Source organism: Mercurialis annua, linkage group LG1-X (assembly GCF_937616625.2).
Source record: "Mercurialis annua linkage group LG1-X, ddMerAnnu1.2, whole genome shotgun sequence".
NCBI classification, from domain to species: Eukaryota; Viridiplantae; Streptophyta; class Magnoliopsida; order Malpighiales; family Euphorbiaceae; genus Mercurialis; species Mercurialis annua.
The window spans coordinates 18,110,506-18,126,833 of NC_065570.1; the positions used below are offsets into that span (position 1 = coordinate 18,110,506).

At 33.8% G+C, this 16,328-nt stretch overlaps 1 pseudogene; it reads right to left on the reverse strand.

The window, feature by feature from the left end:
• Nucleotides 1-1,589: 1,589 nt before the first annotated feature.
• LOC126667829 (protein SIEVE ELEMENT OCCLUSION B-like) lies at nucleotides 1,590-11,093 on the reverse strand (annotated as a pseudogene).
• Nucleotides 11,094-16,328: the final 5,235 nt, after the last annotated feature.

Sequence of the window (16,328 nt, forward strand, 5' to 3'; positions counted from 1 at the left end):
CTTACTAGCGAAGCTAGGCGAAACAAACGAATGCGTAGCGCCTGGATCAAACAAAATTAATGCGTCTTGAGAAGCGATAGGAAAGGTACCTTGCACCACCGCATTGGAAGCCTGAGCCTCCCGAGGATTCAGTGCAAAGACCCTGGCCTAACTCCCACCAGCCTGCGAAGTCTGACCAGTACCACGACCTCCGTCGTTCTGTCCTCCTTGATTTGTGTAACCATGGCCTCTCTGGCCAGTGAAGGTACTCCCCGTCTTGATCATATCCTAAAGTTGCCTGATGCGCAGTCCTCTATTGCTGATAAGAAGGATGTACTACAATAGTCATGGAGCCTTGAGGCATCTGTCTCGGGAAATCTCTAGCAAAGTGACCCTGTTGGCCACAGTTGAAGCACGCCCCAGTAACACTATGACACACTCCATAATGCCTCTTATTGAAATTCAGACAAATTGGTGCTCCACCTCCCATATCACTCATGGATCTGGCACTAAATCCGGTGCCTGAAGTACTAACTCTAGTTCCATATCGAGCTCTCTTATTTCTCTGCTGACGTGATGTGGGTCAAGAATGACTTCCAACGTATGACTGGGTAGGTGCACTCTGTACGCTGCGGAACATATTACTCCTCATAGGTGCAACATTAGAAGGATCGGGAATCTTCCCAAAACGGAACAGAGAAACTTCCATTTGCCTAGCGCTGTCGATTTGTTGCACAAAAAGTTCTTCCGATATAAGACGTTCAGACTCACAAATTTTGCTCCTAAACCTTCCACAAACCTCGAGTTTACTCTGACTGGGTCTGCGGTCAGGTCTAGTAAACTCTGTCACAAACTCTTGGACAGACCAATTGCCTCTACTCAGGGTCAGCCACTGATTACGATAACTCTCTGTCACCGCATACGGTAAGAAAAATTCTCTAAAGCGATTCACAAATTCAGCCCAAGTCATGGTGTCCATGGTTGGGTGAATATGCTGTTGAAACCAGTCTTTCGCAGGCCCTCTCATTGACATTTCCACCATAATGATGGTCTGTCTCTCGTTAGCTTGCAAAGCGTTACGTTCTACTTCTTCGAGGAAATCTAGAGCATCACCTGAGCCATCAAACTTAGTTGGTTTGAGGCTCATGTAAGCCTAGACGATATCTCGATCAGTAAAAGCAACATTGCGTAGTTGTTGCTGCTGTAGTTGTTCATGATGCATATTCTGCACCACAGCCTGATTGGCTTGCATAGCTGCAATTCCTGTAAGAAACTGGTTCAGATTAAAACCCACAATATTAGGTTGCTGGGCTTGCGCTTGCACTCTGGGTGCCTGTGCCTGGGCCTCTTGGCCACCACCTCCGCCGTGAACAGAAGACTCATCTTGAGCTTCTGGGTGAACATTATGTGCCCCTTCTATAATGTTTCGTGTTGCAGCGGCAGCTCGCTCTTCTTCTTATCGTTGGTCAGACATCCTGACCAAGACAATCAGGATAGGATCGAAAAGGGATTACAAGGTCAGGTTTTTAAAAAATAGTAGGCCTAGTTAAATTAATATTTTATGTTGGAATACCATATAAGCATGCATCTGCTTAAATTTATGAGGATATAAAATTATTAGGGTACATATGGGATAGGAATGAAAAGTTGAGTATCAAAACAAAATTAAAGACAATTGTTTAGTACCCCTATATAATAAGGACCCTCAAACTTGCGACTTGTAAGTTAAAACTCAATCATGGCAGCAACGAAAAGCAATATGTTTCTCCATTGTATTGTCACATTCGGGGCATTTGAGGTTCTCAGGAATTTCACCAATGGTGCTAGGGAACTCGAATCGGCAGCAAGGTTCATCGGCATCTTGAAGAAGATTATCGTGATACTCTTTAAACGCCCAATCAAATCCCTTTTCCAGCACCTGCTCTCTCCATTTCTGGAACTCCGTCAGAGTACGCATAACAGTGCTGCTGTGGCCATTCACAAAAATATTGAAGCCTTTGCAAAGTAAAGCCCATCCACCGGCTTTGTCATAGCTAAGCAGTTTCTTGATTTCTCGCATCAAAGGATCGTATTCGTCAATCTTGCCCAACTGAATCTTGGAAAGGAGCATACTGTGAAGTCGAGTCCAAAAGAACCATATAATTATCATTTCCCAGTAGTGACAGAGCTTCTCCTCCATTATTGTTGATATCACCCCGCGCACTTTATTTCTCTTGTAGCTCTTTCCGAGATACACCATCTCGATAGCTATCCCAGCTGCCTCCGAAACTGTTCGTGCCATTTTTGTGAATTTTCTCACCCACTCTATATCGTCCCCTCCGTACAAGAAAATGTATTTTTCTTCCCTAATCTGACATTCATATCAACACTTGAGACATTATTTATTTTCTAAATATGGGGTTATTGATTCTAGGGGTCACTGTACTTTTCAAGAATTGCAAAATGGTGACTGAACTTCAAAACGTAACAAAATGGTTACTAAACTTTTAAATATGTGATTTCAGGAGATTTTTATGTGTTTTACGGTCAAATTATACATATGTAATAATCAAATTTTGATTGTTTATATTTCATATATACACACAATCAACAAAAAATCGACTCGAAATATTTTTCTTCAGTGACCAAAAATCCTTCTATCTTAACATAAGCAAATAGTATAGTAACTAAAATGTTACGTTTTGAAGTTCGGTCACAATTTTAAATTTTTTGAAAAGTACAGTGACCTCCAAAATCATTTACTCCTAAAGGTGACATAAAAAGAACTGAATATTACTTACCCAGTTGAAACTAATTGGATCAATGCCAGCAATAAGAATCTCAAGTCTCCACATCTCTTCTCTCCATAGAGCCTCCTCTCTCAAGGTAGTGAAAGGGAAGGCATTGCTTCCCCAAATCCACATCATATGCAGCGCATTAGGGTAAACCACGCTGCCTTAAGGGTCAAGAACAACCAGTATAGGTTTGTTCTTAAAATGCCAGACCTCTCTAATGAACCGAATAACAACCCTGCCGAGTAGTGCTGGGCTAATCACTGTGAACCATGGCATTGTGTGTCGTAGTTCCTCAAACTGCTTCTGCATACTATCGTTCCACTCAACGGTGGGATCCATAACTGGAACCCAAACTAACTCATATGGATGGCCACCGTCTCTGGTCTTCGGACGATATTATAGTGACGCGCTGTAAATTTGTTCGAGAATAGAAAGCTCATCCTGATTATTAGAAATGTCGAGACCCGAAATGAGCAATAGTACATTCTTCTTCCTCAGCACATCAAGGCCAACCTATAATTAAGAGCAATGGCAGCCAGTGATTGACTTTAGTACATGCTCAATTTTTTTTAAACTTTTTACTGACTTTAGATATAGAGGACCCATATAAATAAAAGCACTCATTAATTATTTCAAGATTTATCCCACTATAAGAAATTCTGTATTTAGCAACAAATACTTTTGCAGCTAATTTTTTTTTGCTGCTAAAAAATATTTTGCAGCATTAATTTTGAAAGTTGCTGTCATTAGTTAAGTTATAGCGGCATTTTACAGAAAATTTTGTTACCAATTACTTAAGGCAATGTTTTATTAGCAGCAACATAACACAATTTATTTTTGTTACGATATATTAATAGTAACAATTTTAACACTATTAGCAGCAATAATGTTCGCTGCTAATTCTAGTATTTTTTCTAGTATATAGTGACGAATAGAAGCACTCATTAATTATGGCGAAATTAAAAAAAATTGTTTCAAAGTTTGAAATCTAGTCCAATATTTTCTTCAAATAGTGATGCCTATAAAATTTTTGAGTGCTTCATAACAATTAATGAGTTCTTCTGTTTCAAGGACATATAAATAGAATCACTGGTTAATTACTCCAGGACTTATTTATTGACAAATTGAAAGTTTATGGACCATTTGAAAATTTTCAAATAAATATTTTGGTACCGAATTGAAATATGTCTTAAATGCACCAAAAATCACCAATTTTCGCATGTTTTTAATATGTAACATAATCTTTTAATTTTGGCAAAAAAGTAAATGAACTTTTCAAATTTTGCAATTAAAGAAACCGGCACTGTTTGGATGTAAAACGACATCGTTTTAGATTAAAACGATGCCGTTTGGATGTAAAATGACACTATTTAAAAAAAAAAAAAAACACACGTGGTCTTAATTGCAAAAAGTTAGAAAGTCCATGTTAAACATGTCAAATTTAAAAGAATATGTTAAATACCATATGAAAGTTGGTGATTTTTTGGTTCATTTAATCCTTAAAATATTCAATTAAAAATTTGGTACCACTTAAATTTTGAATCCAAATTGTATGCAGTAATTAATTGTGGCAAAATAAATTTATAATATCTACATGGTAATTTTTAAATTCTAATAGTGTAATTGTGTCAAAAAGTAAAACTTTTTTGATTTTTTATAATCTATCCAAATTTTTTAAAAGTTGTAAATTTATTCAAATTTAACCAATTTGCTGAAAATCTGTCCCTTTTTCAAAATTCATTTAATTTTATCTATATGGTAATTGAATGTTTAATTTCTTAAAAAGTTTGAAAAAAAAGAGATATCAATAAGGACGCTTCTTGGTTTGAATAAATTTATTTTAAAAATTATCAAATTTATTTTATAAAATTGGATAGATTTCTACCGAATTGACGAGATTGAAATAAATTTACAACTTTTAAATATTTTAATAGAATTCCAAAAACAATAAGATTTAACTTTTTCGGCACCATTAGGCCAAGTTTAATTCGTACCTTAATTTATAATGTGTCACTTAACTTAATAGTCCATTCAATGACATGGATATAGGTGGAATCCTTTTTAACTTATTAAAAATTCAAAATTCCTATTGAATCTATGTAAAAAAAAAAAATCAGCAACATGAATTTTTAAGATTTTGAGATTCTAATGCGTTCAATAAAAATTAAATTATTTTATGAGTTCAATAGGATTCAAATTTGCTAATATTATCAAAAAGACTATTACGTTCACGAACAACTCAATTAGTAGTTCGTGAACGAGCTCGATTAGTAGGTCGTGAATGAGTTCGATTAAAAGTTCGTGAAATAGATATATAAGTCGCGAGCAATCTCGTGTAAAAAATCAATGAGGTGTTCGCGAACTGATTTATAATTAAATCAATTTATATAGGTTTAACAAAACTATGTAATTTTGATAAAATATATCAAAACTACGTATAGAAAGAGCGAACCTGTGTCTGGGTACGACAATCATAAATTGTGTTGCAATTAAAGAGGGCCTTAAGGGTGTTTATGTTGTCCATATGGATGCTTCTGAAAAGACCCAACAGCATTTCATACTTCTTCTCATCTGCAAATTAAACAATAAACTTGCATCTCTTCAAATCTTAATTAATTAATTTATTGCATTCTGAATTCTTTTTCTCTAAACCAAACCTATTTCTTGGTAGCAAATAGTCAGTTGTTTCCTTAGAAGATCATGTATGTGTTGGTTTTGGTCAGCCAAGGTAGATAGCTCCTCTGTATGGTCTGTAGTATTAAGCCTGCATGATTAGTCCAAGTTCAGTCTTTAAAAAAGCGATCGTTTAATATTTTTACCGAACCAACTAATGCTAACGCTCAAATTTTTATATCGAACAGTGAAGAATGTATGTTTGTTGTGTGCGAACATAAAATATACTCACAATGCCAAGGCGGTAGCACAAGCCATGACACTTCTTATGGTCCAATAGATAGCTCTCGGAATGAGGTCTTCAATTGTTGAAAATGCAGGCACTCGAAAGGATAACCCTCCGGCCTTAACTACGCACATAGTCACATCCCTCATGACTCTAATCGCCAACTTGATCGCATCGAATATAGGATTCGACGAAGCATGAGCGTGCTGCCAGATCGTAGGTACCTGCAGAGAAAATTTGATATAAGATGAATATTTTTGTTATATTGATGGTTTATAAAACAAGGCTTGTTCAGCCTTTTATACAAAAATAATGCAGAAACTATAATGGAAAACAAGGAATAAATATAGAAACTTAGACTATAATCCCTTTGATCAAGCTAGAAAAATAATCCCTGCAATCAAGCTATAATGATCCCTTTGATTGTGATTGAGCTGTTCTCAAGTCAATCATATCACTCAAACAAATCACTAATGATTAATTATGAAGATTTTGTGCATCCTTATTTCTCCTAACAACCTTATTACTCCAAATCTTCTTCTTGCTCTGATTGTGGATCCACCATTAATTGAGGTGTGTTAATATTCCCCCGCAAACTGTGCCGGGGCTGGAGGCGAAGTTTGAGACGATGAAGAGCAAGTGTAGCTTTAGGCATAGGCTTAGTGAAAATGTCTGCTACTTGAGAAGGACTAGAGATATGTTGAGTGACTAAAAGACCAAGAGCAACTCGTTCACGTACAAAGTGATAATCAAGCTCGATGTGCTTGCTACGGGCATGAAAAATGGGATTGATAGTCATATGTAAAGCACTGATATTGTCACAAAACAGAACTGGGGGTTGAGACAGTGGAATACCAAGATCTTTAAGAAGATATGTTAACCATGTAACCTCCGCTGTAGTGTGTGCCATAGCTCTATATTCAGCTTCTGTGCTAGAGCGGGATACCGTATGTTGTTTTTTTGCACACCAAGAAATAGGATTTTGACCAAGAAAAGTGCAGTACCCAGTAGTCGAGCGGCGAGTGAGAGGGCAGCCTGCCCAATCTGAATCTGAGAAGGCATAAAGATCAAGTGTAGTAGTAGAGGTAAGATCGAGACCAAGGTTGATTGTCCCTTTGACATAGCGCAGAATGCGTTTAGCCATTTTAAGATGTGACTGGTTGGGAGCATGCATAAATTGAGACACAAAGTTGACGCTGTATGCGAGATCAGGACGAGTGAGTGTGAGGTATTGAAGAGCACCAACAATGCTGCGATAATGAGTAGGATTAGTAAGTGGAGCAATATTGCCATGTTCTTTTGATTTAGCTTCAAGTGGTGTACTCATAGGCTTGCAATCGACTAGGTCGGCTTTCTCGAGAATGGTGAGAGCATATTGAGATTGTGACAGGTGTAATCCGGAGTGTGTCTGCGTGATTTTGATGCCAAGAAAATGATGAACATGTCCAAGATCTTTCATAGCAAACTCAGTGTGTAAGAGCTGAATAAAAGAAGCTAGAAGTTGTGAATTCGAACCTGTGAGAAGCATATCATCAACGTACAAAAGAAGAATTAGAGTACCACGAGAACAATGTAATATAAATAAAGAAGGATCAGCAAGACTGCAAAAGAAACCATGTTTTAAAAGAAAAGTACTAAATCGATCAAACCAAGCACGAGGCGCTTGCTTCAAACCATAAAGAGCACGGCGTAATTTGCACACATGTTGGGGAAAATGTGGATCAATCATGCCGGGTGGTTGTTCCATGTAAATATCCTCTGTAAGTAGACCATGGAGGAATGCGTTTTTGACATCTAACTGTCGAACATCCCAATGTTGAACTAAAGCAAGACTAAGAACAAGGCGTATGGTTCCGGGTTTAATAACCGGTGAGAAGGTGTCAATATAATCAATTCCATCTATTTGGTGGTAACCCTTCGCGACCAAACGTGCTTTTAAACGAGCAAGAGTCCCATCTGGTTTAAGTTTCGGTTTGAGAACCCATTTAGACCCAATAACATGCATCGTAGGGGCACGAGGAACCAGCTGCCAAGTATTATTATAGTGAAGAGCTTCCATTTTTTCATGCATAGCTGCTCTCCATCCATCATGTTGGAGAGCAGCTTTGATGGACTTCGGTATACTTGGGATTTCTTGTTTGACAACCATAAGTGCATACTTTGGATTTGGTTTGTGTATGCCAGATTGAGAGCGAGTGACCATGGGCTGATGTTGGGGTTCAGGTTGAGAAGTGTGCTCAGTCTCATCAGATGATGATTCTAAACGTTCAGGAAATTGAACAGGAGATGGTTCTTCAACTGAATTTTCTTGATCTGAATTAGGTGAACCAGATGTCGTATGTAAATTTTCAAGGATCGCAGGATCAACATGCACATAATTCAGATGGTCTTGTGCAGAAATGGAAGGTGAGTCAGTATTAAGAAGCACATCTTCTATATTGGCTGCGAGAGAGGCTTGTCGTTGTTGCGGTGTTGATGAAGGAAGAGATGGGTCAGAAGCCATTATTTCCTGTGGAGAAGACATGTCATTAGAAGAACTAGGAACAGTCCATGAATCAAAAATGCTCATCAATCGTTCATGTGAGACATTAGAGGTACGAGTGTGTTTTTTGAAAGGAAATATGGTCTCATCAAATACTACGTGTCGTGAAATAATAATTTTTTGTGTGGACGGGTGAAAGCACTTATAGCCTTTATGCCGATCACTATAACCAATGAAGACGCATGGAATTGACTTTGGATCAAACTTATTTTTGCGAGTATCCCATGTATATGGAAAGCATTTTGAACCAAACACCCTTAGTATTGAGTAATTTGGATGAGCACCCTGCAATCTGAAATAAGGTGTATCTAAATTAAGAGCGGTGGATGGTAAACGATTAATAAGAAATACCGCTGTTGTAAAGGCTTCTACCCATAAATATAAAGGAGTACCACTATGAAATAATATAGCCATACCCAATTCGCGAATTATCCGATGACGACGTTCAACCATACCTGATTGCTCTGGAGTATGTGGGCATGAAATTTGATGAACAATCCCTTGTGCTTGAAAGTGAGAGCTAAGTCTTGAATTAACAAATTCACCACCACCATCAGAGTGAAAAATTTTGATTTTTTTGTCAAATTGTCTTGCAACATATTGTTCAAAAGCTAAGTATGCATCAACAAATTCAGATTTTGTCTTAAGAGGAATAAGCCAAGTATAACGTGAAAAATCATCAACAATACATGCATAATAACGAAATTTTCCCATAGATAAAATTGGCGATGGCCCCCACAAATCACAATGTATTTTGTTAAAAGTAAATGAACTAATGGATTCTGAAGGAAAGAAAGGTAATCTACTAAGTTTAGCTAATTGACAACTATCACAAAGTGAGAGTTACTTATTGGATCCTTGAACAGCGATCAACCCTTTTTGTTGCAGCAACCTTAGAGTAGATGGTTGAGGATGCCCCAGCCGCTGATGCCACAGTTCAGCAGTGCCAGATTTGAACCTATGAGAGAAATGCAATTCAAGAGAATTGGGAATAACATAAAGATCACCCTTCCGTTGTCCCATCATCACCTTGCGACCTGTTTCCCTTTCCTTAACACAGAAATCCTTATTAGAAAATTCACAATTGACAGGATAATAATCTGTAAGCTGACTGACAGATAACAAGTTTCTATTTAAGTTTGGTACATGTAAAACATCTTTTAAATGAAGAACTTGATTACCATTTTTAATGTTAGCATCACCAACAGATCTAATTCCTAACATTGAGCCATTGCCAATAAGTACAGAGTCATTACCAAAATATGGGCGAGTATTGTTTAACATACCAGCATTACCTGTCATGTGTTGAGAGGCTCCGGTGTCAGAAGTCCATTCAGTGTCAAAGACTGTGTTGTCCAGAGTGAGTGCAGCTAATGCCTTTGGAACTGTATCCTGAGTTTGTAGATGCTTAGACAGATGCCAACATATTTTTGCAATATGTCCCATGACTCCGCAGATTTGGCAAGTCTCATTTCGATACATTTCCCTTTCAGCGGTTGTCATTCGTCGCTGTCCCGGTGGAGGTGGTCTGCGATTTCCTGATTCTTGGTTACTGTTAATGTGATTTGTTTGTTCACCATGGATGATGTTTCTCTGATTGTGTGCTTGAAAGCCACGACCGTTGGAACTGAAGTTGTTTGGAGATTTGCGATTGGTGTAACTAGATTGTTGTTTTTGTCCATAAAAAGCAAGTTGGTGAGTTGAAGAATTTGTTGTAAACCAATTTTGCCGCTGCTCGTATCCTTGTAATAAGGACACCAGTTCATTGTAGCAGGGGCGTGGGGGTTTTAACATGGTTGTAGTGAATGATTCATACTTTGGTCCTAGACTTGTGAGAAGAGAAAAAACCTTAACTTTGTCATTGACTGGACTCCCTATTGCTGCTAGACTGTCGCAGATGCTTTTGAAGTTTCGAATATGTTCACCGATTGTGACGTTGTCCTCTTTGCAGAGATACGTCAACTGTTGACGCAGAGTAAATTCTCTTTCTTGAGAGTCTTGAGCATAGGCTTCTTTAAGAGCATCCCACACGGATTTGGCTGAATCTTGGCCTATGACAAGACCGAGTGCTTCTTCAGAGAGGGTGCCAATAAGCCATCCACGAAGGAGTCGATCTGATTGTCTCCATGATTGATTTTGTTCAGTTGCTGTTGTAGAGTCACCACCTGTTGCAGATTCACCAGTTGCTGGTGTATTGGTTTCGCCGGTGAGATGTGTGATCAGGTCTTGACTCTCTGCAAGAGCTAGAACTTGTTCTCGCCATAATGGGTAATTGTTTTGTTTTAATTTGAGAGTGATGAAGTTGCTTACGTTGTGTGAGAGAGAACTCATTTTTTTGATATTGTGTTTCTCACACCTGCTTTGATACCAAGAGAAAATTTGATATAAGATGAATATTTTTGTTATATTGATGGTTTATAAAACAAGGCTTGTTCAGCCTTTTATACAAAAATAATGCAGAAACTATAATGGAAAACAAGGAATAAATATAGAAACTTAGACTATAATCCCTTTGATCAAGCTAGAAAAATAATCCCTGCAATCAAGCTATAATGATCCCTTTGATTGTGATTGAGCTGTTCTCAAGTCAATCATATCACTCAAACAAATCTCTAATGATTAATTATGAAGATTTTGTGCATCCTTATTTCTCCTAACAACCTTATTACTCCAAATCTTCTTCTTGCTCTGATTGTGGATCCACCATTAATTGAGGTGTGTTAATACCTGCTTCAGCATTGCTATTGATTTTGCAAAGGGGTTTGTGGATTGAAACTTGGCAATCAGACATAATTCTCCATAGTTCAAAGCGAAAGCTAGCATAATCAGCACCACCTTTGAATCCCAGCTATAGCTTGATACCAACTTTAGTAACGAGAGGGTGTACCGCCGTAGAGTATTGTACCACACTAAATAAAATGAACTATTATTTTTACAATTTTTTTCTTTAAATAATAATTTAGGTTTATTATTTTGCATTATTTTATATAAAATTAAATATTAATTAATTCATATGAAATTTCAATGTACCAAAAATTTGAATATCAAAATGGGTTAATTCCATAAAAAGTCACGATCTTTATCAGAGTTAGAGTACTAACTAAAATAAACTACTTTTAATATATGTCAAAATAATTTTTTAAAGTATCAACTAAAATAAACTATTTTAAATATTTAATACACGTTAATTTTCATTAATATTTAATTATTTAAAATTCTAATTAAGATAAACTATTTCTAATAAATTATTAATTTTAGTATTATTTAATATTTTTTATTTATATTCTTTATAAATAAAATAAACTATTTCTAATTAACTATTATTTTAATAATTATTTAATATTATATACTTAAACACAATTTATAATTATAAAAATAATTTTTAGTTAAACATAAATATAATCATTTGACGAGTCATACTATGAGTCACGTCGTGTGAAACACATATAAAAATACGGATGGAGGAGAGGACATGTAAATTTATTAAGTAGTCTTATTAATTAATTATGACTAATTGCTTATTTAATTAAATGTTTTATGGTCATTTAAAATAATAGAACCGTAATTCAATTTGTTGAGTAATTATAGTAATCAATTTGATATAGATACGGAATTAACAAATTTGATTTAAACAAAAAGAGTAAAAAAATAAGCCAAATGATCTAAAAATGCCAAACTTTTTATAAAAGTTTTACAAAAATTCAATTTTTTTAATTTTATTTAATTTATCCTGAAACGCATGATTTCATTTTAATAATGTCCAACTATATAATTTTACTCATTTGTTTCCTACGTAGCGCTGATATGTCATGTACGCATCAGCTTCACATAAGTAAAATTGTATTGTTGACATAATTGTCATATGTGAATACTACTCCCTCCGGTCCATAATATTTGTCGCATTTGCCTTTGGCACAAGAACTAAAAAAACAATTAATATGTTTTTATAAAAGGTTTGTTTTTTTTAATTATTTGGCCTAAAAAAATAATAATTTTACCATTATAACGCCTCTAAATCTACTTATCTACATTTTTTTTTTGTCATTGTATAATTTCATGTATCTCATTACTTGAAGACTTTCATATAAATAAATTATCCTAACTCAAACAAGTTAATTGTGGTCAAAATATTAAATTGAATGAGAGTTAAACACTTTTTAATTATTGCACTAATTGAATGTTACTTAAAATTACACAAACATTTAATTTTATATGCAACGTAGATTGTACTTATAATAATAAGAAATTTGTTTGCGGGCATCAGTTAATTTTTAAAATAATTTAAATTAAAGTATGATATTTATGTTTAATAAAAGTTCTAAATAATTTAATATTAATTAAATAAAAAAATTATTATAATTATAATAAATTTTATTTACATAAATTGATGAGTCACATTGCGAGTCACGTGCGTAGCACGTAATGCGAAACTAGTAGAAATAAAATACATGATAATTCTTTAAATTTATTTTCATTATAAATTAATTTATAAAAAATATATTATCTATTGATTTTATAAAAATTGAAATTGTTATAAATAGAATAATTTTTTATTTTTATTTTAATCAGAAAATTAACTTCACTAACTTAAATCTGAAATGAGTAGATTGGTAAGGATTAGTGAGATATATATATGAAATAATGCAGGAAATAAAACAGAAAGTTACCTCACAAGATAGTTTATCAATAATATAAGACAGAGACTCGAGAAGGGCAACAGAGTTGTTGTTGAATTGAATATCCGAAACAATTGTGCTCCCGTATTCAGATTCATCGAGAATGGCTTGGACGACATTGTGGAGAGTTTGCACGTCGAATTCGCGGCCGTCGGGAGCATGCGTGTCTTCGACTTCCTTCATCACACACTGCTGCTATCGCATTCTTCTTCTTCTTCTTCTTCTTCTTCGTCTTCGTTATTGCTTGCTTTCTACCACTTGTTGCGGATGGGAGCGCCGCCATTGCTAGCTCTACCTTCTTTAACAATGCCTTTTATAGTAATTGTTTCAACCCAAATAGCGTGGACCTTTAGTCTGCTCTAAAGTAAAGTTTCAGATTTAATGGATAATTGTTTTGTTTGATTATGTGTATGCAATATATAAGGTATTATTTGTCGTAAATAATCAAAAATTTATTACCACATATGTATAATTTGACCGAAAATAAATTAAATAACCTCTCCAAATAACAAATTTTAAAATTTTGCAACCTTTGATATGTATGTCATAATATAGGTGGAATAGCTGCAAATCACCTTAAATCCAATGAACAAAGCTCAAACCCAAATATAACACGAAACAGAGCTAACAACAAACCGAGATATCTAAAAAAACATACAAGCCGAGCTATGATTAAGAAATAACATAACCAAGCTACGATTAAAAACAACCAAGCCGAACTATGACTAAGAAACATCATAACCGAGCTATGATTAAGAATGGCCTAGCCGAGCTGTGATTAAGAAAACCATTGCCAAGACAATCCAAAAATCGCATAACCAAACACCCCAAATAAATTATTCCGGATTAAAGAGTGGATTAATTAAATTCTGTTTTTTGAGATATACATTTTTAATTTTAGAAAATTTCACAAACACCCCAAATAAATTATTCCGGATTTAACTCTTGTAGATCAAATATTTAGCACCACACTTAATGTCTACATGACTCTGCTTCTTAGATATTATGATTTCTCCACCTCTCAATTACAAATTATGGCCCAAGTCTCATATAATTTTTTGAAGTTTTAGATTGATTAGTTAATTAACATAGTATCATAATTTTTATAATAGGAAGTATAGAGTTCGATTATAGACAATCGTCATTAGATTGATGAAATATAATTGGATCGAAATTTTAAATTATATCAAACATTTTGTTTCAAAATTTTAATTTGTAGCCAATTTTTTTTTTTTTTTTCATTCAGACTAGAACTTTGGCTTATTTAGAATGCACAGGGAAACTATTTTAGCTGATAATAAAAAGAGTAAAGTAAAAGAATAAGTAAAGTTAGATGGAATCAACTTCTTTGCTTCAATTGTAATCAAAATATTAAAACTTTATAGGCAAAACTACATGAGCTTACGTCCCATCTCTTTTCCTTTATTGAGGGCATAATCTATCTCCAAGTCCTTGTACTTTATGATTTGTGTTTACTTCATCCTTATATAATATTTTTATTTATTTCGTCTCTGTACTATCCAAAAATAGCACTAAAAAACTCTCAAGTGATGAAAAATGGAAAGTATGTTTAAATAAGAGGCGGACTTAGTAAGATTTTATGGTGGGCAGTTATCCATCTTATTATTTCAAATCTTTTTAAAATATGAATATAAATTTAACAGTATAATTTAAAAAAAATTATTATTGGGCCCACTTTTTAATTTATATTTTATTTATTTTATAATTTTCAGTATAATTTTACCTATTTATAAAATAAAATCTTGGTCCGCCACTAGTTTCACTGTCTGTCAAATGAGAGTAAGAAAAACAAATACCTATACATTTATAAATTTAATGCCACATGGACTAAAACAACCATCAATTACGTAACATATTAAATCAATAAATATTAACGACATGGCATGTTTTTTTGGGCTTTTTATATAAAATACTGATTTTGGCAGCCCATCTATTTTTATACAGTACAAGTTAAATCTCTACATTCACCACTTTCAAATCTTATAAAACTAATTTCTTTTTTCAGAAATATATCTTTTATACGTTTTTTCAATCTCTCTCAATTTGGATGTTTCTCGTTCTTCTTCTTCTCCACTTCGTCTCTTTCTCCACGATATGCGGTTGATTATATCTCCATGTTCTACTCATTTTCTCCACGATCTTCTCCTCCACGATTCCTCTTTTGTTTCAGTGCCTAGAAATCTGTAAGTTATCGTTTTTTTTTTATTTTTAGGTTTTGCTGAGTATCGATACTTGCATTTGATTTGTACTGTTTGGATTATGTTATTGTTTATTATTTTGCTGATTTACTATTTTTGTTTTTTCGAGTTAGGTCAATCTAATTTCTAGGTTTTGTTGTGGATTTTTGTGTAATATGTTTGATTAATTGCTTAATTTATTTTGAAATTAGTTTGTTTAATCTCATTGATTGTTGTTTGTCGATTAAAATCATGATTTAGGTTTTAGTTTTATTTTTTTAATTTCAGTGATGATTTTTAAATTCTTTTTGTTAATTTGATGGATTTTAAAATTATTAGGTATTTTGTTGTAACTGTTCTTTTAATTTTTGTGTAATTTGTTTCATTTTTTACTTAATTTGTTTTGAAATTATCTTGTTGAATCCTATTGACTGATATTTTGTTGATTGAAATCATGATTTACAAAAGTTTGAACATGAAAAAACCTTAGTTAAGAATTCGATAAAGGTATTGTTCATTTGATTTTATTTTGTAGAGTTAATTTTATTTAACTTGTAGTGATTGTTTTCTGGTCTGTTGTTGTATGTAATTTATTTTGTTCTGTTTTTGGAAGACTTATTTTTGTCTTTTTATTTGTTGACATGTTGTTGACATGATGTTGATTGTAACAGTCACTTTAGGACTAGGTCAACTTCCAGTTCTTCGAAGAAGAAACCTTTTTAATGAATCTGAAAAGGTTTTGGATGATGTCTTTATTAAGATATTTCATCTTTGTGATTTTGTGAAATGGAACCGGGTTTGTCAAAGGTTGGTTAAGTATGAGAGATTGAAGACGAAAAACAATTATACCAGTGATGTTGAAAAAACTGTGCAGCTGTAAAGAGAATTAAGGAAGAAAGATGTTTTGAAATAGGCTTTTTTAATTTACGAACTATTGTGTTGGTTGTATGTATAATATTTTTTTGTTTTTTATATGTAAGGATGATTTTAATTTTTTATTTGAATTATTATTGTTGTTTTTTCATATTGTTTTGAGTACTTACTCTGATAATTTATTTATCTGGTTCATTTATTTTCAATTTTTTGTACTTTTATTGTTCTTTAATTGAATTACTATTATCATATTAACAAGTTATCAATATAATGTCAACATGATATCAACAATTAATGCTAATTTAGTCAAGATGTTTGTAAAATGAGAACATTGATTGATTTAAGTAAAAAATAATAAACATATTATCAAAAGCAAGTCAACAGCTC